Here is a 21,201-nt window from a genome sequence, read left to right as displayed (position 1 = left end):
TTCTCAACTTGGCATCAGGAGTCATCTACAAAGGCCCCTCTTCAGTGGTGTAGCTAGCTTGACTGGTCAGTAGTTTACATGTTGTATATTGCTACAGGACATTGCAAGAGTTATTATGTAGGTTTATAACTGTTTCTGTGTTTGCTAAATTAATTGAGGACTGTGGTTTACAGTTTGTCAAACTCTGAGCCTGTGAAGGTAATATGTGAAACAGTGGCAGCTGAAAAAAAAATACCCAACTCTGTACCAGAGTCCTACACATGTAAAGGAAACCTACTGGGGAAAATGTATGAACATGCTAGCTTTCAGCTGTTTATCACCAGAGAATTAAAAAGTATTTTTTTCAGGATGATCTACAGGTATTTTTTTCAAAAGAGTAAGGTAGTACTTAGTTTAACATGGGTTGAGAAATGCTGCCATAAACTCTACAACATAACTTCTTAGGTTAAGTGGAAAGGATCTTAGAGTTTGAAGACTTAGAAGTAACAGAATTATAGAATCACAGAATGGTTGGAGTTGGAAGGGACCTTAAAGATCATCTAGTTACAATCTTCGTTCCATGGGCAGGGACACCTTCCATTAGATCAGGTTCCTAAGAGCATCATCCAACCTGGCCTTGAAATCTTCCAGGGATGGGGCAGCTACAGCTTCTCTGGGAAACTTGTTCCAGTGCCTCACACCCCCTTATCATTAAGACAGCTGTACACTAAAAATATTATATGAAGTTTTTATTGCAAAAAAATTGCAAACAGATTCTTTTTATTCTCTTTAAAAAACAATTAAGTGCATTATTTCTGTTACGTTTTCTTGTTTTCTGCATCTCCTTGCATCACCACTGATCAACAATCCACAGTACCTCCCACTGCTTCTGGTGGCTGGGGATGTCTCCTCCTCTGATGCAGAGCTCCTTCTTGTTGACAGCTGAGTTCTGAGTGGGAGGGAGCTGTTACAACTGAAATTACATGGCATGTGGAGCCTGATTGGAGCTCTGGAGGTGGCAAAAGTTCCTGGAAAGCATGTCTAACTGGAGAATGTTATTTAAAGTTCTACCAATGCTTTCCAAATTGGTGTCCACAGAGTACTGTGTGGCATTCTCATGGTACAAGCTGCCCTTGTTTCCAGCTGCTTAGTCACATTAAGGTCAGCTAAATATATATTAGTTTCCTGGTATTAGTTCTTTTCATCTGAGCAACTGATATGGGGTAAAATGGGATTCTGAGGAAGAACAGAACTGGGTTTTGATATTGAAAACAGAATTGTAATGTGTATCTCAGATCTCAAAAATGAAGGAAAATGAGGTCTGTGAAGTCCTGAACGGGAAGATAATTCCTATTTCAGATCACACAGGGAAAGGAAAGATATGTGCAGATTCTCTTTTTGTTAAAATTTGTTCAGGGAAAAGGTAATAATTATTGTAGGTTAATAACCTGAAATCAGAAGTGCCTGTTTAATTTGCGTGTAGAAGGAAAGGCCTCGTCCAACCTCCAAGAAATTGCTGTTGTGGCTGCACTGGAGGAAGGGAAATGCTTCACCTGCTCTGCTTTGAGTATGTCAAGACATCTACTTCTGTACCACCATATTACTGCATGTAGTTCTTGATGATGCAGTCACTGCAGCTGTAAGAGCCAGACTGATTCCTGATCAGAAGGGAAGTTCTGGTGTATTTCTGCATCTGTTTGGGGTGTTGAGTTGTAATTGAGTGTCTTAATAAATAACAAGCTGTTCACATTAAAACTTCAATTAGAAACAATATAGGTATTACTACATCTCTTTGCAATTGTATTCAAATGATACATAGCTGTACAAGAAGTAATCTTTTAGTTTCATGTAAGTAAAACTTGCAGAAATTATAATTCGCATCTTGAAGTCAGCTTTTCTGAAATCTTCTGTCAGTCTAACTTTGGACCTTTCTGCTTATATACAAGGAGCTAAATTTCCTTAATTTTTTTTGACCGTCAAGTCTTGAACCCTAGAGATTCTTTGCTGGCCAAGAGTGCAGGCCAGTTCAGGTCTTGCCCCAAATCATCCTGACCAGGTATTCTGCTGCAACTCAAAAACAACTGCCTTTCTTTTGATTTAGAAAATACTACATTATTCAGAAATTATGTGCATGAACAGGTTGCCTTCTGTATGACCAATTGGTCCCTAATTTGAGTGTCTGTCTGTGTAACACACTGCCTGCCTGTGTGTTGTATTTGTATGAATAGTTCCTTTTCATTTTGTGGACTCCTAATCTCCCTGTATGGCTTATATTTTATTGACTCCTGTCTTTCCCTTCCAGTCTGTTTTCCCTTTATTCTTTCATTTGTTAGTTCCATCGTAAAGCATTGTATTGCATCCATACTGCATGCTGCTTTTCTGGTATAAATCATTACAACCATACAATATTTGTTGATTACTGCAATCTAATTACAGAATAAATTCACATTGACTTCTTAGGATTGGTTTTAATAAAATAACAAAAATATACTTAGAATGTTCAGTGGCTTTTTTTGTAAGCTATGCCCTCACACTTACAAGGACATAACTCTAATGATAACTGTTAGCACAAAAAAAAATCTTGGAGAATAATTTTGTTGTGGTGACTGTTTCTGCATCTGAATTTTGAGTGAACTCTTTTCTCCATACGTTACTACAAAGTTATTAATTAATCATGTTTCTGTACTACTTAAATGTTACATCCTCTGCCTTGAAAAATATGATTGTGTTACTGATGCAAGGTGGGAAATGGAAGCTTGACTATATCCTAGCTCACAGTCAGTAAAATTAGAATGAAAACATTTGATCTTTTCCTTAACTTCCTTTTGATTGTGTATCAAAACAGTCTTAAATACATTTTATTGACAATTTATTGAATTAATATTATGCAATAGAATAATTAAGGGATAAGTAGTTTAGGATTTCAGATCAGGAGTATGTAAGCATATTTAATGTTGAGATATAATATTGGCTGTTCGTCTAATGGCTATATAGAAAAAATTACTACGGGATTTTTGCTCAGTATTGATGACACAGAGGAGTAATGGTGTAGTCTAAGCATTTCTATGTACAACTGTCTTGAGGAAGTAATCATCATATTTAGGATTACAGTTATACTTCCTGCTAGCTTGACAGAATTCTTCATTTTCAGTTTGATAATAAGGACAATTTTTCCTTCTCAGCAAACTCTGCAGGCTAAATTTATTTTGACTATGATAGACACTTCTCTGTAGTAGCATTTGCATTCAGGTTGTACTGAATGTTTGATTACAAACAAAATTTTTGAAATGGCATTAACAAAATGTGGTGATAGTTTCCTAAAATCCCATTATAGGATGAAAAGTGTATAAGGAGAATATAATACACGGGAAGGCAAAAGTAATAGATGCAGAATATCTAATGCAGCCTGATTTTAAGAAGATTCTCTAGGGAATTGGTTACAAAATATTTGACATTTTGTACTGAGTGTAATATTGTTGGAGTATCAAGAGGCCCTATGGCTCATATTTCTCTAATGACTGTTACTAGTGTAAAGCTCATGTCCCTCATCACCATCCTTGCTTTTATTAAGAATTATGTATGTTGTTCTGACAAGAATACTAGAAGAGTCTGCAGGCGTTGTGAAATATTTGCGTTGTACATAGGGGTATCGGTGAAATGAACATATCTTAGTGATAAAGAGTACAACATGCTGGATTTACCACGGTGAAAGATTTTTCTTTCCATCTTTTTTTATGTATGGGTCATGGACAGCACAGACAAAAAGGCTTCTGTGTGGGTTCATGCTCTTGTCCTTGTAAAACAACAGAGAAAAAAATGATTGATTTAGTATGTTGTAGAATCCAATAAATTTTTTCATTAATCACAAGCTGAATGTGTGGAGTTTTTTAATTTGTCTTCCTTATGACCTTTGGGTGCTTATATGGACATAAGGAGTATACTGGATGTCAGCATATCTGATTGGGATTAAGAGAAACATGGTTTAGATTGTCTTCTTGACTTCCATTATCACTTTACACTAGTAGTTTCATTACATCAAGCCTGTCAGTTATTTCTTGTGGTGAAAGGAGACTTGTGGCCATGTACTCAATAGACTGTTGGAAGTTCTGTGAGTAAAATTTGATCACTTTTGTCAATTCTTATGCCTTCTTGTCTGTCCTCCTAATGATCTGTGCATCATGTGGGAAAAACGTTGCAGCAGCTTCTGTACTAGTTACAGGCAATATAATTCAATATTGATGTTGATATTATTGAAAGAGAAAAACCCCTTAGGCTGAAGACGTGAACCATATAATTGACTTTTCTGAACTGTCATAGATACAAAAGAAATTATAATTTTAAACAATGTACAGTGTCATAGAATCAGTAATTTTTAGATGTCTTAATTTCCTTTTTTGGTTTCATCAGAGGAGTAAGAAAAATGGGGTCATAAAATCGTTCAACAATCAGTTTCTGTAGTGACAAACTTTGTTAATTTAGGATATAACTAGAAGTTTATAGGGAAGAAAAAGTTCAAAAGTATCCCAAATAAGAAATGTCAGCATTAGGCAAAACATTTTGACATTCCCAAATAAGATTTTTCAGTTTTTTGTTGAATTATATTAATTTACTCATAGACAAAAATGTGGATAGGGGAATGCAGACTTAGTTCACATGAGACTACAGCAGCTCAGGCTGCTACAGAATCAGACAAATAATATGTCATCTCAGTTTAACAGCAGAAATAAGATGGCAATTCTTTTCCCCCACGAACACACAAAATTATTTAGCTTTTCCTAATAGAATCATGATATTTCCCAATGGAAAATCAAAACACTTCAATGAAGTGATGATTTTCTCTTGAATATGAAGACAAATTCAAGACCTGTTGTCATTCTAGCGTGCGTCTAGTCTTTTGTGGGTAACTACCCTTAGATGGCAAAAAAATCCTGAAAGATTGAAATTAAAGCTCCTAGTCAACATACTGTACTTAAACAAACCCCTCATTTGGCTCATCCTCGTTAGTAATTGACCCAGATCATTAGTAACTGTCCCAGATTATACATACCACACTCCAGGGGCTTTCTGGTACAATGAAAATATTGCTTACTTGAGTGGTATTTATACAGTTCTGACAAATAAGTAATTCAGAGTTTTTAAGGCTTTGTAAGGGTGGATATATCTCATGCTGCGTTCCCAATTGCTTCAATATCATCATACTTCAAAACTGTTGGAGCAGCCTCTGTCACACTCTTAACCTCAGCCAATTTAGAGCTCTCCCAAGGATCGCTGGGTGCAATTTGGGAGCTAGCATGGGCCTGGCACGTACACAACAGGCAGCCAGGACGTGGATACCCTGTTTTCAAAGAGAAGAGAGCTGAACAGTATATGTGGGGGTTATTGCATTCCTTAGTGCCAGGGAACTGTTTTGAACATGTTTAGATTAATAGTATAAATGTAATCTCGGTGTCCTGAATGAGCTGCATTTTGTATTGTGCTTGTTCAGCAGTTTAAATAATAATTTTCTATTTCTATAAGCTGTGCTTTAGAAAAGGAAAATTGTGGTATTGTTTTACAGTGTGTCTGTGTAAATTCATCATTTTAAGTGCATCTTGCTAATATTAATCTGAACTCAGTCTTAAGCACCCCATGAAATACAGCAGTCTACGATTCTAAATAAAGCACTGCACTGATATATTTTTTCGTGACATTAGGAAAGGCAGATTTTTCCATGCTGGAATAAATCATACCCTGGAATCCTACAAAGAAGAACCACTGCCTTTAGTGGAAGTCTGTTTCACTGATAAGGCAACAAGAATGAGGATCCACTTCTCTTCTCCAGGACTTCCCATCTTTCTGCTACAGAGCTGAGAGGCTTGACAGGTTCCATCTCCATGGGCTAGAGCTTGAAAGCTGTGGCAATCAGGGATTTTTGGCCAGCTGCTGATAAATGGGTTTCCAGGGTGTAGTTGCAGGGGCAGGATTGGAGAAGCAGGGCTATGAGCTGGGGAGACAGGGCAGCTGTGCGGGGGGTGCAGGGCTGGGGTGCCCTGGCAGCTGCTGGAGAAACTGGGGTGGGTGATTAGCAAGTGTGAAAGTACCAAGAATGTTGGTTTCACTGAGCAGCTGCTGGGTGCAGTGAGGTTATTTCCTGGAGGAAGTTTCACGTGCTGGGATTGTAAGACTGAAATAGTCTCTCAGTTTCCAGTTCATGGGAAATTAAAAAAAGTATTCTTTATATGATTCAGAGTAAAAACAAATAACCCTCCCTGTTTCCCTCCAAAACTTCTTCACAAATCAGAAATGCTACTGTTCAGCCAGCTTCACTCAACAGTCTTCTGGGAGAATGCACTTTATTCATGCTTGTACTGAGATCCAATTTTGCAGGCCAGTGCAAGGTTGAAAAAAGTGAATCTGATTGTAGACAACTTATCCACTGTAATAGTGACCTTATAAATCACCTGGTAGTTTCTACATTTGATCAGTTCTTTCATCTTTACGTATGATAAAAACTCAGCTCAGAAGCTAATGCAGAAGTGCTGATCAGAATTCATCCTGATGCTTTTCAGAAAACCAAATTAACATTTGGATTAAAGATCCTGATACCTTTTCCCTGAATGTTTGGAATATTAAAACACAACTCACACTGTAGATGTTAAATGTCAGTACTCAGAATAATATCTAAATCACACAAAACCTAAGCAGAGGGAACCTCTAGATAATGCAGTCTGGCTTTCATTTTGTGACAGAAAGCACAATAATGTTTGTTTAGGGAGAAACTGCAGGTGTGGAACAAGCTTCCTCAACCTATATGGCATCTAAGAAGGACCCTCTTCAGAATTCCTTAAATGCTTTTCTGACAGGACTGCTTGCAGAGCTCACCCTGTGCCAGGTGGTAATTTTTACAGATTGCTACTCAGACATCACTTTCAAACTTGTGTTTATACTCTTGGCCTTCAGTGTTTCATTGGTTTCAACGCCTTGTTGGATAAGAAAACAGTCATTCCCTTCCATAGGGATTTACTTGGTATTCATCAGTGTGGCATAGATACTTGGGACAACGGATTTAATTTTTTTTTTAATGGGAAGATGTGTCACCATCTGCTCAGTTTGCCTTCTTGTTTACAGATTCATTACAGTCCCTTGTAGTGGATTTTGCACCTGGTTCCTGAGGTCTCAGCTCAGTCCCATGTCACAGCCAGGACAGCATTGTCACGTCCTGCAAGGCAAACAGCTCTGGGCAAGTGGCACCTACTGGTTACAGTGGACTGCACAACTGTATGTTAGTGTGGAGAAGCCAGCCATCACAGTCCTGTCACTTTCAGGAACTGGATGGTAAATAAAGTTCATCTGAGTGAATCTTCAGCTGCAGTGAGATAGTTGGGACATCTCAGCATACAGAGGAAGGGTGAACTCTGGTGTCCTCAGTGCTGCAGTTCGCTCTGCCTGTACTCTTTAGGGACATGGCTGGAGGCAGGGGAGCTGTGGTTGATGTAGGAACCCCAGACAGAACTTACCCATGGTTTTCCTAGATCCTGGAGTACTTACTGAGCAGCAACCCTTTGTGCAAGTGCTACTGGCTTCAGACAGAAGATGATGCTACTAATTTAAGATGGAAAACTAGTAAAATCTGGCTTGAAGTTGTTACTATAGCCAGCCTGTGGTCCTTGGTAATCTGTTTTATTTGGGGATAGTCACTGATCTGTTAGGAAAAAGAACATAAAACTGAATCCCTTTCTTCCACAACAAAGAGACAAAAGATTTTTCTGTGTATGCATCACTTGGTACACAGAGGCAATCAATCAGCACCATCCAGAGGGATACAATAAAGGATTCTTATATGTCTTCAGAGAGTGGGATGAAGTTATGCTTCTCCAAAAAGTACAGTAACGTCACAAAACTGAGACCTTTATGGACTCATCTTTGCAGTTTTCTGGATTATATTTTTATTTTTGTTTTCATCAAAGATTATACGAAAGTATCTTTAAATATGCTACTGGATTAGAGACTGTAACATCATCAGAAGATGATTACCTTAGCGGTACTTGCACAGCCATCTACTACTGTGCGATACATGAATGTTTCTATAGAAATGAACAGCAATAACTGTTTTTCTGAAAACAGTGGGGAAATACTTGGCTACATAATGAACAAGAGGAATAGTGTTCATTCTTCATAGAAGCTTCTAGAAGATGCTTATTTTACACAAAATACTGACAGTTCAGGAAATCAGACTTTTCCAGTTTCAGGTGCTTTCCCCATTCAGCACAATAGGGAGACATCTTTCTTTCCCAATTTTGTTTTCAAGTTCACTATTGAAATAATTGCTTAGTCCATCTTTTCCTAAAATTGCTTGACATACCTCTTCGAAATATCAGTGAAAACCCTGTATCTCTCCCTGCAAAATCCTATAAAAGGTGAAATCTCTTAAGGGTTTGAAACTCAAATCAAAGTTGTGTTCAGACATCAGGGGTCATTCTTAGTCTATGGAACCTCGGCTCTGACCGGACTGAGGTTGCATGGCTGATTCAACACCCACTGATGCCAGTGGAGAAAAGTCCATCCAAATTCTTACATAGCAGCTTCATGACATCAGAAGATGACAGGTGCTATAACTCGTGCAGATTTAGTACAACAGCTGCTTCAAAAATGAAGATGTACTAATATCTAGTAAATGGCCTTTTAAAGTTGTTTTCAAGTTGGAATAAGTGCACATACTTTTGTTTAGGAGCTTTTTCATCAAAAATACTTGTCAAATTGCTTTAAAAAGCAATATGGAATTATCTCAGGAAAATGGTTCTAAAATGTGTTCATTTTTGAGAGACTTGCTTCTTGATAAATAAGTCTATAAAGAAGAGGATCTTGAAAGACCAACACCTTGATTTAAAAAAATAGAAAAGAAAAAGCCACAAAATATTTCATTGCAACACAAAACTGAAGTTTTTAAAATTATTTGTTGGGAAAAATAGCTTTTGTCCATTTGTTTTAGGAGAAACAAATAGCACTATTTAATAGTGGGAAGCAATCCATTAAGAAAAGACAAAAACACTGAATGAGTTTGAATCCCTTCCTAGACTATCAAAGACAGTCAGCTTCTTAATTTTGTTTGTAAGAGGTCATTAAGAAATCGCAAGACAAAGATTAAGAGGAATGATTATTATGGAGAAAACTGAATTGCATCTGCATAGCACACCCTCAGTCATTTTGGTGGAGAACACTTTAGAATTTTACTGCCCCCATACTTCAGCTTGAGTTTCTGCATTTATTTTGCTAGTAACATACTGCATTCATAGAAAGACATAAAACTCTTGGGATAACTCCATGTACACATTACTCAGAAATTCTGCTGTAGTTCTTAGCAAAATGTATTTTTAGGATTATTAGCTCTGGAGTGTTTGTAATTGCAGTCCTAAGAGTGGCTCAAAGGCTGGTGCTCGTTATAACTTCTAAGCCTTAAGGGCAGATCCTTCAATGTTTATTGAGGAAAATTGCTCATTGGTTTCAATGGGAATTTAGCCTCATCAGTAAGCACTGCAAAGTCAGGCCCCTAGAGAGTGCCACTTCATAAATCAATTATAATTAATTCATCAAAGAAAAAAATGCTAATTCTGATTCAGTTTAGAACATCCAATCTCATCTCAAATCATTAGTTACCTAATCATGTAGGAAATTAAAATATTGTCAGAATTAATCGTGTGTGCCTCAGCAGACCAAAAGACCTTCAGCTAACAGATCGAGTTAAAACTTTCCACTGATGCAACATGCTAAACAAATATGACTGGGGATTTTGTTAGTTCAGAGCATTGTTTGTGCATAAGCTGTTGTAAGATTATTGATAATGCATGATGAAGATAAAGCATTTGTGATAAAGAATGTGGTTATCTGAGGAAAACAAATGCTACTTGAGATTAAAATCCTACTTTTCCACTTGGGAGCTGTGATGACAGCAGTATCTGTCATACCAGTGCCATTATAAAAGTGATGAAGAAACTGCCTCTGCTTTGCAAATGAACTTTCCTTATGTTTTTTAGAAGGTACTAGATGATTGTTAGCACAGGAGCTATATTAATCCCATAGTGGGAACCAGTCTTACTGCTTTGGGACTGGTCATAGTGCTTTGGGACTACAAAGCAGTGGTTGGTGCAGCCATGCTCAGATAGGAACCTGTTGTGCTGCTTGTCCTTAAAAAGCTTTGGCCCCTTTCCAGAAAAACTAGACAAAGGCAGTGATTTCTGGTCCTATCTGTACACATGGCAAGATGTCAAACATGTGGGACCTTGTGTCTACTTTTCTTTTTTTTCCCTGTGCAATAATTCTCCACAAGCTTTCAGAAAGTCAGAATCAACCTGTTTATAAAACACATCACAGCTGTGTAAATAAAATGTCTTCCTCTATCAATTATATAGGCATCAGAACAAAAGTAGTGCTGCTGAATTCCAGGTATACTACTGCTGAATCTCTGTTTGCAGCATAACTGTAAACAAGAAAATAAAATACCTAATGGGCAATGGGGCTGAAGAAGCTTTGGAATGGTAATTTTTGCTTTTCCTGTCTATTCCTGTTTCAAGTATGCAGCCATTCTGCTGCACTGGGAATGATTCTTGTCTCTAAGGTATTGCATGCCTTTAGAATGAATTCAGGAGGTAATGCTTCAATTATATTTTGAGATTCATATCTCACTGAAGAGAATAGGATTTGTTCTTTCTTTTTATACTGATGCTGAATTGGATAGTTCTCTGTAAAAGAGAAGCAAGATTGTGACATCATGCCTAAACCCCAAATTTACTGCACAGTAGTTTGTATATTCAAACATAATGAGAAAGAAATGTGCTTCAAATTTGCAGTTATTAAAACTGCTGCACTCATGGGTTGCTTTGTTTTCTTTTACTGCTCATGAAATGACAGCACTATGGTTACAGTTACATTGACTACACATAATTAATTTTCTAGGGCAAATAAGATAATAAAGCCTCCCTATGAGTGTATGCTTTCTTAATTAATTAAATTGCTTTGACTATTTGGCTTTAGTTTCTTTGGTGTCAGTAAAAACAGAACCTCAGAAAGTTTCCATGCAATACAGTTGCTGTGTATTTCTGTATGTCCATTATTAAATGGGTTTTATGGGTAATATCAGAAGCCTCTGATATTTTTCTTTTGAAAACAAAGTGTAGCAAACAGTAATGAACTATGTGCCAGGAAGCATCCCATTCTTCAGTATTACTGCCTGTGCATAGAAAATTAGATAAATCCCTCCTGATGTCTTGAAAGTATGTTCAATAGATACTTCACACCATATCTAAATTATTAGTTATGCCTTACATTTTACCAAGGAGACCTCATTTCAGATCTTCCTGGTAAAGAATTGCTTGCTTTCCATGAGAAGCAGTGTAATTCCAAATGTGAAACATTCCTGCTCAGAAGACACATCAACAGCTTCTGTCTGTATATACAAATAGCAGGGACATGAGACAAACGCTCTCAGTAGGGCTTTCTATCCCAAAACACTGTTCCTAGAAAACAGTTTGTATATTATTATATTATTTCCAATATTATTATATTCAGAGACAAGCTTCCCCGGAATCTCAGACCATTTTCAAAATCTTTTCCAACTCAAAAATTCTTATCTGTATCAAATGCAGGAGGCACAATACTTAGAATCAAATCTTTTTCCCCTGGCATGAGAATGGACATATAGATTACTGGATCTTTATTCTACTTCTGAACAGTACTGATTTGACTCTGAAGCCTTTTCTTCCAAAACTACCTGAGCTACTTGAAAAGCAGAACTTGGGATGAACAGACTGTCCTAGTTTTCTTTTGGAGATAGTACTACTGTCTTCTCATGTATAAAATAAACTGCTCTTGTAAAACATTGGATCATTGTACCACAGGGGGAACAGGACACATTCCTTCTCCTGTTGTGCCTTACAGGATATTTGGCAACTGGGAAGCCAAATAACCAGATGATCTACTTCCAGGGAGCTGCTATTTTGCCAGTTTCTGAGGAAGAAAGAGGAGCATGACCTGCCTTTCCCTCACTGCTGAGGAGAGCAACAACTTGATTTCCTTTGTGCTTCCTCTTCAATTTTCTGAATGTATGGTTCTGAGACTGTACTTTTCATTGTACCCTTTTTTTCTTTGATTTTAATGTATGGTAGTTTAAGAAAAAGTAGTTTTGAAATAATGAAACTTGACAAATTTTAAGCATGTGACTGACTGGATGGCAAATGCAGGCCAAATTCTAGACTTAAGACAATAACCAAGGAATCAGCAATCCAATTTATCACCATACCTGGGAAATGTCAGTCAGCTGAACTTTCTGACAGCTGTGGTAGCCTTCTTAGCAGAATTTAATCGCCATCCAGAACTATGATCTTTGTCCTACAATTGGTGAAGTCACTGAGAGTTTTCTTGTTGCTTTCAGGAGTTGAGTGGTCCCATTATTCCTGAAGAAGTACTGGCTGTAAGCTGAAAGCTACTCAAGTCAGAGAAAAGATTCCTGCTGTCGTCAGTGGGCTTCAAATCAGGTTTGAGCAGTTCCAGCATAAAGCCAAATAACAACTTTCAGGTATGTCAGGAAACTGCTTAAAAACATAAAAACTCATTTGAGAATTGTTAAAACACCCATGCTTTGGTGAACTTTTGTTGTTGATGAGTTCAGATTGCAAGCTAGCTGTTTAGTTTAAAAGGACACTTAAGGTTTTCCTGAATTAATTACAGTCTCTTAAAGTCGCTGAAACAAGTAATTTGTCTATCATGACTTTAGTAAAAAGTAGTGATTTTACCCTCAAAAGCTGCATACTTGGAAAAAAGAAAGATTGATTCTCTGCCACAACTTGTTTTTAGAAAGATTTATCATGGAATTGAATTCATCTGATAAGTTGTGTTACACTCCAGTAAATGCTCTGGGCTGCCTTGTGTGAGCAAATACTATTTGTCTGAGTAATGGCTGCAGAAACGGAGCCATCTGGCAACAACTGACTTCTTTGTGCTTTCTACTGTTTCAGTTGCCTTACTGTGGTAGCTAAATGAGATGTTATGACTAGGGAAACACCAACACTATTAGTTTTAGAGGTCAAGTTCTGAATACACTTTTCTGACAAATCTCCTAGTACTGTCTGTGGGAATGTTATTTATGTCCTGATTAAGGTCCATATTTGACTGTTAATTTCATGGTTGTGTTGCACAGCCTGATAATAGGGAAGCTCATAAAAATAAAGATGCACTTAGCTCTGTGACCAAACTCTGTAATGCATGTGAAAATTGTTTTTTCTTTTTATAATTACAGCTGGTATTTCAGTGTTCTTTGCCAGCCCTCACTTTCCTCCATCCACACCCGCTTTATTTCTTCCTGATGCTAACACAAACATTGATTTGATCACTTTCCAACACATTTGTAGAAAAGATCTCCCACAATTTATAGCTGGCCCTGACAGGATTGCTGAAACTCATTCATGGCTAGGCTTCACGAAAGAAGATTTGGGAAGGGCTCTACCCACGTTTCTTGCACGCACATTGGTGGCTAAAAAGGCCAATACGAGAAAGGCATGTTCGCTTGCAAAAGGCACAGCAGAAAGACTCCTTAGGTGGTATATTCTGCAAGGCACGATTCTTTCTGCGTTGTCTTTTCTCCTCAAGGGTGATCCTGCGAGCTTTCTCAAAAGCATCAGCAGCGTTATAGATGGTGTGTCTCCATCTGATCAATATCGGCAAGGCTGAGATGTTGTTTCAGGGAGTCTTTATATCTTCTCTTCGGGGCTCCTCTCCTGCGGCAGCCAGTGGCAAGTTCACCATAAAGCAACATCTTAGGGAGGCGGTGGTCCTTCATCCTGGAGACGTGCCCTGCCCAACGCAGCTGTGTTCTCAGTAACATGGCCTCACTACTCGTAACTGCTGCCTGTTCTAGAACAGATGTATTGGTCACATAATCTGACCAGTGGATGTTTAGGATTGTACGGAGGCAGCATTGATGGAAGCGTTCCAGGAGTCGCAGGTGGTGGTGGTAGATGACCCATGATTCAGATCTGTATAAGAGAGTAGACAGCACTATGGCTCTGTAAACACTGATCTTTGTACTTTTCTTCAGGTGTTTATTTTGCCAGACTCTTTTATGAAGCTTTCCGAAAGCACTGTATGCCTTCGCTAACCTGTTGTCTATCTCTCCATCAATCTTACCATCGGAGGAGATGAGGCTACCTAGGTAATTAAACTGCTGGACTGATTTGAGCTCTGATTAGCCAATGGTGATATGGGGATGAAGGAAGACTTCCTGAGGTGCGGTTGATGGAGAACTTCTGTCTTCTTTAAGCTGACTTCCAGCCCAAAGAGCTCAGCAGCATCTGCAAAGCAGGATGTTAAACGCTGCAGAGCTGCTTCTGTGTGTGCAACAAGGGCGGCGCCATGAGCATAAAGCAGCTCCCGGACAAGATAGTTTAAGGTCTTAGTGTGGGCCTTCAGTCGCCTTAGGTTGAATAGCTGGCCCTGACGGGATTGCTGAAACTAGACAACTGATATATAACTGCATTGACTTTCATTCTGGTTTATGTATGCAGAGAATACAGGTGTAGATCTGTGTTTTCTTTCTGCCTAAACAAACAGCTAAGTATAGTATCTTTTTAATGTGTTATGAAGAACAGCAGTTACAGCTGGTTTTCGTACCAGCTGTGTTTTGCAGCTATAGGAATTATTAATATCTGTGAAAAGCCCCCATTTTTTATCTTTACTATCCCTCCATTTTCTGCAGCAACAGACCTGTCAGTTCTTGTATTGCTATCTGTGTCTATCTTAGCAAGGAATTTGGTACAACAGGAGTAAATCAGTAGATCAAAGAAGCAGTTGGTGCTATGTTTGTCACATATTCATTACACGCATTTGGGGATTTTGCTCCAGCCTAGGGTTATTCTAGTCCCTCGATCAAAACAGAGAACCCCTCTGTTCCTACACGTGGTCACCAAGACTGGATGCATGCAGGGAACAGCAGGATGGAGAGCTGGCTTTATGCAGTGGGAGTGAGAAGAGAAGGCTTCTAGAGAGAAATTGCTCCCTCATGTTGATTATTTTTGTTTGCACTGAATGGAAAGTGGGCTAGAGCCTTTTCTAAGAGCCCCTGGGGTAGCAGATGAGGCCTGAGCACAGGAGAAATGTCCCAGCAGGTGTTTGCTGTGATTCCACTCCTACCCCTGACTGCCCGTCCACACTGAGGAACAACTGAGCTCATGTGCTATAGGGACTCTGCAGAGCTCTGGGCTGACTTTCCACAGCCACCACGCAAACAGCTATCTGGTACTCCTGCCAGTGCACAAATTTTCCTCCATCCCCATACCCTTGGGTGCTGGTTCAGGACCCCATCAGGCTGTATGGCATGTCCGCAAAAGCAGCAGAGAATTGCTTTCCCCTTCCTCCTGCAGAACCACCACCCATTCCCGGTCCCTCATCTGCAGGCTACCCACCAAAATCAGGAATGAAAGCAGTTCTGTACTTCCCACAAGCTCGTGTTACCCCCATGCTGTAGTGACTGCAGGATATGCACCATAGGGTAGGGGGTCTGAGAACAGAACTGCAGCAGCACTGCTCCCCCTCTGCACTGCTCACAGTAGTTTTCATTGCATGAGGTGTGAAGGGGTAGAGAGAGGAAGAAATTTGTCACTTTACCAGAGCTCCTACATAACTTGTATACCGTGGCAAAGAAGAACTTGCCTCTTCATCTCATTGGACAGGGAGGGATGGGATCCATATGGTTACTGTGTGCATTTACAGAGTCCTTATTCCATGAGGCTATAAAGCACCATGCTGAAGGAAAGGAAGGTGCTGTGAAGCACAAGCCTCTCTATGGGATTCTAGTGGGATTGTGTTATGGCATGCTGCCTGCACAGTCACTGGCACACAGATCAGCACTTCTACAGGCTGGGACTAGGAGGGGAGCTTCTGATGTAGCTATCTGTCACATGGAGGAGTTCCCCCACAGCTCATAACCACAGACATTTTTAAAGGCACAACAGCCTTTGCAAAATACACCATCTCCTCTCAATCATGACCCAAGTGTCAGATACATCATGTTATTCCCATTCCACTATAAAAACCTGCATGGAAACAGTACACTGACCTGAATTGGAGTCTGGAGCACTGACACAGAGATTTGCTTTTCAAAAGCACTAGAAACAAGCCACAGTACTCCTGATTCTGCTTTTTGTAGTGATCTTCTGTGGAATGCATGGACAGGCTCTCAGAGTGGCTGGAGAGAGTGCTTCAGATTCGCTGTGATGTGTCCCAGAGCACAGATGGCCAATTGGGCGACATAAGCAAAAATAGTTCTGACCAGAAGATCTACTCAAACTCTATAGAACATGAATACGCCTGCCATGCTGCCCCAAAAGGGTGATTGTTGCCCTTGCACTTCAAGAGTGATTTTCATCCTTTCAAATTTAAGGTTGTCTGGCTCTTCAGTCCTCTTCATGCATCAATCATAATGCGAGCCCTCTGAGACTGCCAGTGCTAGCCTGCTGCTGAAGAAACGTTCAGCCCTTTCATGGCACAGGATAATTTGCACCTGGCTGGATCTTCTGGAATTTTTCAACTCACTGTAGCAAGAGAGATGAAGACCAATAGAAGAAGATGGATGGACAACAACTGACAAAGGGAAGTTAAGTAAGGATTCCAAGCTAGAATGAGAGAAGATGAAGGAGGAAGGAGTGCTAGAAATTCAAAGAGTCAGGGGATGACAGTTGATAAATATGGCAGCAGATACTTAGCATTTGATTCATTTTGTAGCATGCAAAGGACCTCAGGTTGTAACAGAAACACTTGTTGGTGTAAGAACTTTTTGATGTTCACGCATGTGAGGTAGAACTCTGTGACAGTGGAGCCCACTTTGGATTGGCTCTTTAGATCCTTTTCAGGGGCAGGCATGCTTTTCATTTATACTTCAGAGAACAACTACTGGTATAGTTTTCTCCTAAATGTGGAAACCAAGAAGCTCTGCCAATAAAACTGACATGAACTAAGTGGAAATATTGAAGTCATCTGATTCAGAACTGTTCTGCTGTGAACCCAAATACTAATGCAATTTGGGCCAGTGAGTCCCTAAATGGCCTTTCTATGCTGTTGGAGTGGATCTCTGAAGGAGAATTGGAAAGAAAAAGGGGAAAGAGGAACAGAGTCTTCAATGTTTTTTCCCCATTTTTCTAGCCTCCCAGTATCCCTGTCTGCTCTTCTTGACACACTAGCTCTTCTTCCCCTTCTCTCTTCTGTTTCTTCCTCTTTTTTATCTTTGTCTTTTGGAACAACAAGCCCATTCTGGAAGTTTTTAGTATTTTTCATTCCCTCTTCAATGCCTGTCTCTTCTTCCTCATGATGTTATTCAGCCATTCTCATCTGGTATTCTTTGCTGAACCTTCTTCCTCCCTTCATCCTGTCCTCAGGTCTTGCCTGAATTCCATCATGATTTCCAGCTGCCTCTCTAGCACTCAGGCACTTTTTCCCTGTGGGTTCTCTCAGGCAACACTTCACACATAAATAGCTCCTATCAAGTACCCACTTGATGGTAAAGTACATCCTGCAGCTTCTGCATTCAACCATCTGCATTTATTTGGTCTCATCTGCTGTTACCTTAACTGACATTATCTTTTCTTCCCTGTCTCTGTCTTTTAAAGAAAAGAACATTAGTCAAAGACATTTCTCTACTGCCCTCTGTTTAATGGGTTCCTATGTTCAATATCTGTTTACTGTTTTAAGCATTTTGTGTAGAACAGCCTGGCTCCCTCATTTAGACCCAACAATTAGCTGCTTGCTTGCTGTATTCAAACGGTGTGATTTTTTTTTTTTAATATGTTACCTGTAAGGCCGTGTTTCTGCTTTCAACACACCAGAGTGCTCCACAAACTATATCCACAGCATGTACCCTGCAGTCTGCAGCTGAACAAGCTGTGAGGATGGTTCTTTTTTCACCACAGACAAGTCCAGTGCAGACTCTCCTGATGACACTTTCATATCTGATATATTTCTTGGATGCTTGTGTGGTTGTAATTGGTTGTAATACTTGTAGAATGAGCTCTGTCATTGCAAAGTTGTGGAGAAGCTATTTTGTGTTCTTAGTCTTGCTTCTTTTCTCATAGGTAAATAATAGAATCATAGAATCATAGAATCATAGAATCATAGAATCATAGAATCAGCCGGGTTGGAAAGGACCTCTGAGATCATCAAGTCCAACCCTTGAACCAACACTGCTATGGTTACTAGATCATGGCACTAAGTGCCACATCCAATCTCATCTTAAAAACCTCCAGGGAGGGAGAATCCACCACTTCCCTGGGCAGCCCATTCCAATGCCTGATTACCCTCTCTAAAGGAGAGAAATTCTCTAAAGGATTTCTTCCTAATATCTAACCTAAACCTCCCCTGGCAGAGCTTAAGACCATGCCCACTTGTCTAGTAACATCACAGTAAAGAAAGTGACAACTTTGCACACAATTCTGTTCACACGATCGACAGTGGATTTTTTCATGTTGAATTCAGTAACAAAAAACTTTTAAAAATATTTTTATTGTGTGAATGTCATTATGTCTGTCAGATGCGTGTTGGGAAAAACCTTGGGTTTTTATTCCCCAGATGCTGATTTTTAGGTGACACAAATTGTCTACATAAATACATGTTCTAACATTAGCAAGTTTTGTTACCTGAAAAAATATGCCAGAATTACCAAGAACACATTTGTAAGTTCTTTCAAACCACCTGTTAAGTATTTAAGTTTCATAAATTAGGTTAGTGGTTTAAAATTCATGTTTTGTGATATGGGAATACAACTAATTTTCTTCAGGAAAATGAGAAAATTAAGTCTTCTCTTCTGAGACTTCCTTAGTTATAACATGGATATGATGATATTCACCTTTTGATAATGCATATAATTTATTTCAACATAATTGTGACGGCTGAGATATCCAAACTGACAATTCACAATGCATCAACTTAATTAGCACTTGCAGTTCTCTTTGTGAAAATGAACAGTTCAGCTGAGTCTTGGAACAATAAGGTGATTCTAATTCAAAGTGCATGACCCAAAAGAAAACGAAAGAATGCTGAATTATTTCAGTAAAGCCCATAAAAATATATTGTAAAACTTTAGTTATAAGGGAATCATGAGTCATAGAACCACAGAATCACAGCTTCATTGAGACTGGAGATATGAGAAGGTCTCCAGTCCAACGTCTTTAAATTTAAAACAATATCAACTAGGAGATCAAACCAGGTTGCTTGTGACTTTCTTTCGTTGACTCTTGAAAATCTGCAAGTATGGAGACTGTACAATCTCTCTAGGAAACGTGCTTCAATGGGAGACTGTCCTCGTGGTGTAAAAGTTTTTTCTTATATCCTCTTAGAAACTCTGACATTTGTGTTCATTGTCTCTGGTGCTGCTACCCTCTTGGTGACTCTCTGCTGAACTCACTTCCTTTTATTAACACCTCTTTTTTTTGTGGAGAATCTGAGACTGTATGCAGTATTCCAGATGTGATCTAATAAGTGCCAAGCAGAGAGTGATAATCACTTCCCTGAATCTTCTGTCTGTGCTTAGTACACCCCACAATACTGTTGTTCGTCTTGGCTGCCAGAACACGCTGCTGGCTCGTGTACAGGTTGCTGTCTGTCAAGCCTCCCAGGTGCAGGACTTTGCATAGATTATCATAAAATTTCATAATGTTCCTGTGGCAGCCTGTTCCTCCAGCCTGTCTAGGTCCTTCTTCATGACACACCTGCCCTTGAGCCTGTTCTTCCCAATTTGGTATCATTTGCAAGTTTCATGGGAGTGCATTCCATCACCTCCTCCAGGTCACTGAGCAAGATGTTGAACAGGACAGGTCCTGGTACAGAGCCATGCAATACTGTAGTTGTTGCAGGCCTCTAGGTAGTGTGTGAGCCATTAGCTGGCAACCTCTGAGCCTGATCATCCAAGCAATTTTTTGCCCATCTAGCTGGCCTCTCATCCAGGCTAAAAAGTTCTGGCTTGGTTACTAGAGACAGTGTGGAAAAGCTGGGTTATGAAAAGTAACACTTAAAAATAATGTCGTAGGATGAGCAATCCTTCTTGTTGCTCTGCCTTAGGGCTAGGTTCAGTCAGCACGCTTGAATGTGAGAATGTGCAGACAGACACTGATTCCCAGTGGACATATGCAGTTGGGATGCTTTCTTTAGGTGTAGAACCCAGTTCACTCTTTTTTCCCCCTCCCTTAGTCAAGAATTGAGCATGGCTTATACCCTTTAAAATATTTATAATTCCTCTATTTATGTATTATTACTGCATTGCAGGGTGCCCGGGCTTTTTACATGGCCTTTTCTTGTAAGGGTTTGTGGTTGTGGTATTGCAATACAGTCTCATATCACCTATTTGGGGGTTGTGATAAGAGTAAGGGTACATTCCAGGTTTGATGTTGAGGCTGGATTTCTGTGCAGAGAAGAACACAAGAATCAAAGGTGAACCTTCATGCCTACAACTTGGACACAATAAAACCAAGTCCTGGATTTTAGTTTGTGCATATTTTCTGTTTTACTCTTTTGGGCAATCTATACAAATTAGGATTGTATGGAATGTAGAAATGTAGGATTACCTAGGATTTTGGAATAGCCAAGTAGGTGACATCACTACTAAACATTGCACACAGTGGCATATTCCTGTAGGAAGAATACAGACTATGCCAGTCCAAAACATTCTACAAGCTAAGAAAGTAGAGGAGGGAGGGAAGGAAATTGAACATTTTTTTCCTCTCTCTCTCCCCCCTTAAAACTACATAGTTATTCCTGCACTGCCTACTGAAAATTGCCTCGAGCCCAAAGTATCCCCTGAGATCTGCACCAAGACAGTCTCAAAGATAGTGTTATTTAATGTGGATCAAAATCACAGCTGGACACATTTAAACAGATAAGAGGAAGGATGGTTGCAAACTTGCCAACTTGCACCATTCCTTGATGCTATTTTAATTGCAAATACAGATACAGCCACAGTGGATTCTGATGAAGGAATTGATGGGTTTTGAGGCTTAGACCTGAGACAGTCACCAAGTTGCTCAGGCGCGTCAGGAGTTTGATAGTCAGCGGCAGGCACAGGCCAACAGTTTTAGGTGTGTGGGAACTTGTGAAGTACATAAGACTGTGAAGTTTAGGTACTTCTTGGAAATGCATTTTTTTAGGTCAGTAATTGTGCCAAAAAAAATAAGTACCTAAATTCCAACTAGATCCTTATTTGGTTATCTAAATCTT

General features: G+C 39.4%; 1 protein-coding gene across 1 annotated transcript in view; it reads left to right on the top strand.

Annotated features, from left to right (window-relative positions):
- CALCR (calcitonin receptor) overlaps nucleotides 1–21,201 on the top strand; it is a 156,106-nt gene that overhangs the window by 24,595 nt on the left and 110,310 nt on the right. The window contains exon 2 of the mRNA XM_027684792.1: nucleotides 12,383–12,526. The gene's annotated coding sequence lies outside the window, so the exon portion shown is untranslated. The remainder of the gene's footprint in view (nucleotides 1–12,382; nucleotides 12,527–21,201) is intronic.

This window comes from Neopelma chrysocephalum, unplaced genomic scaffold (assembly GCF_003984885.1).
Source record: "Neopelma chrysocephalum unplaced genomic scaffold, ASM398488v2 Primary Assembly neopelma1_67, whole genome shotgun sequence".
In the NCBI taxonomy this organism is placed as follows: domain Eukaryota; kingdom Metazoa; phylum Chordata; class Aves; order Passeriformes; family Pipridae; genus Neopelma; species Neopelma chrysocephalum.
Note: the sequence above shows the minus strand (reverse complement) of the source record. Positions and strands in the feature narration are given on the sequence as shown.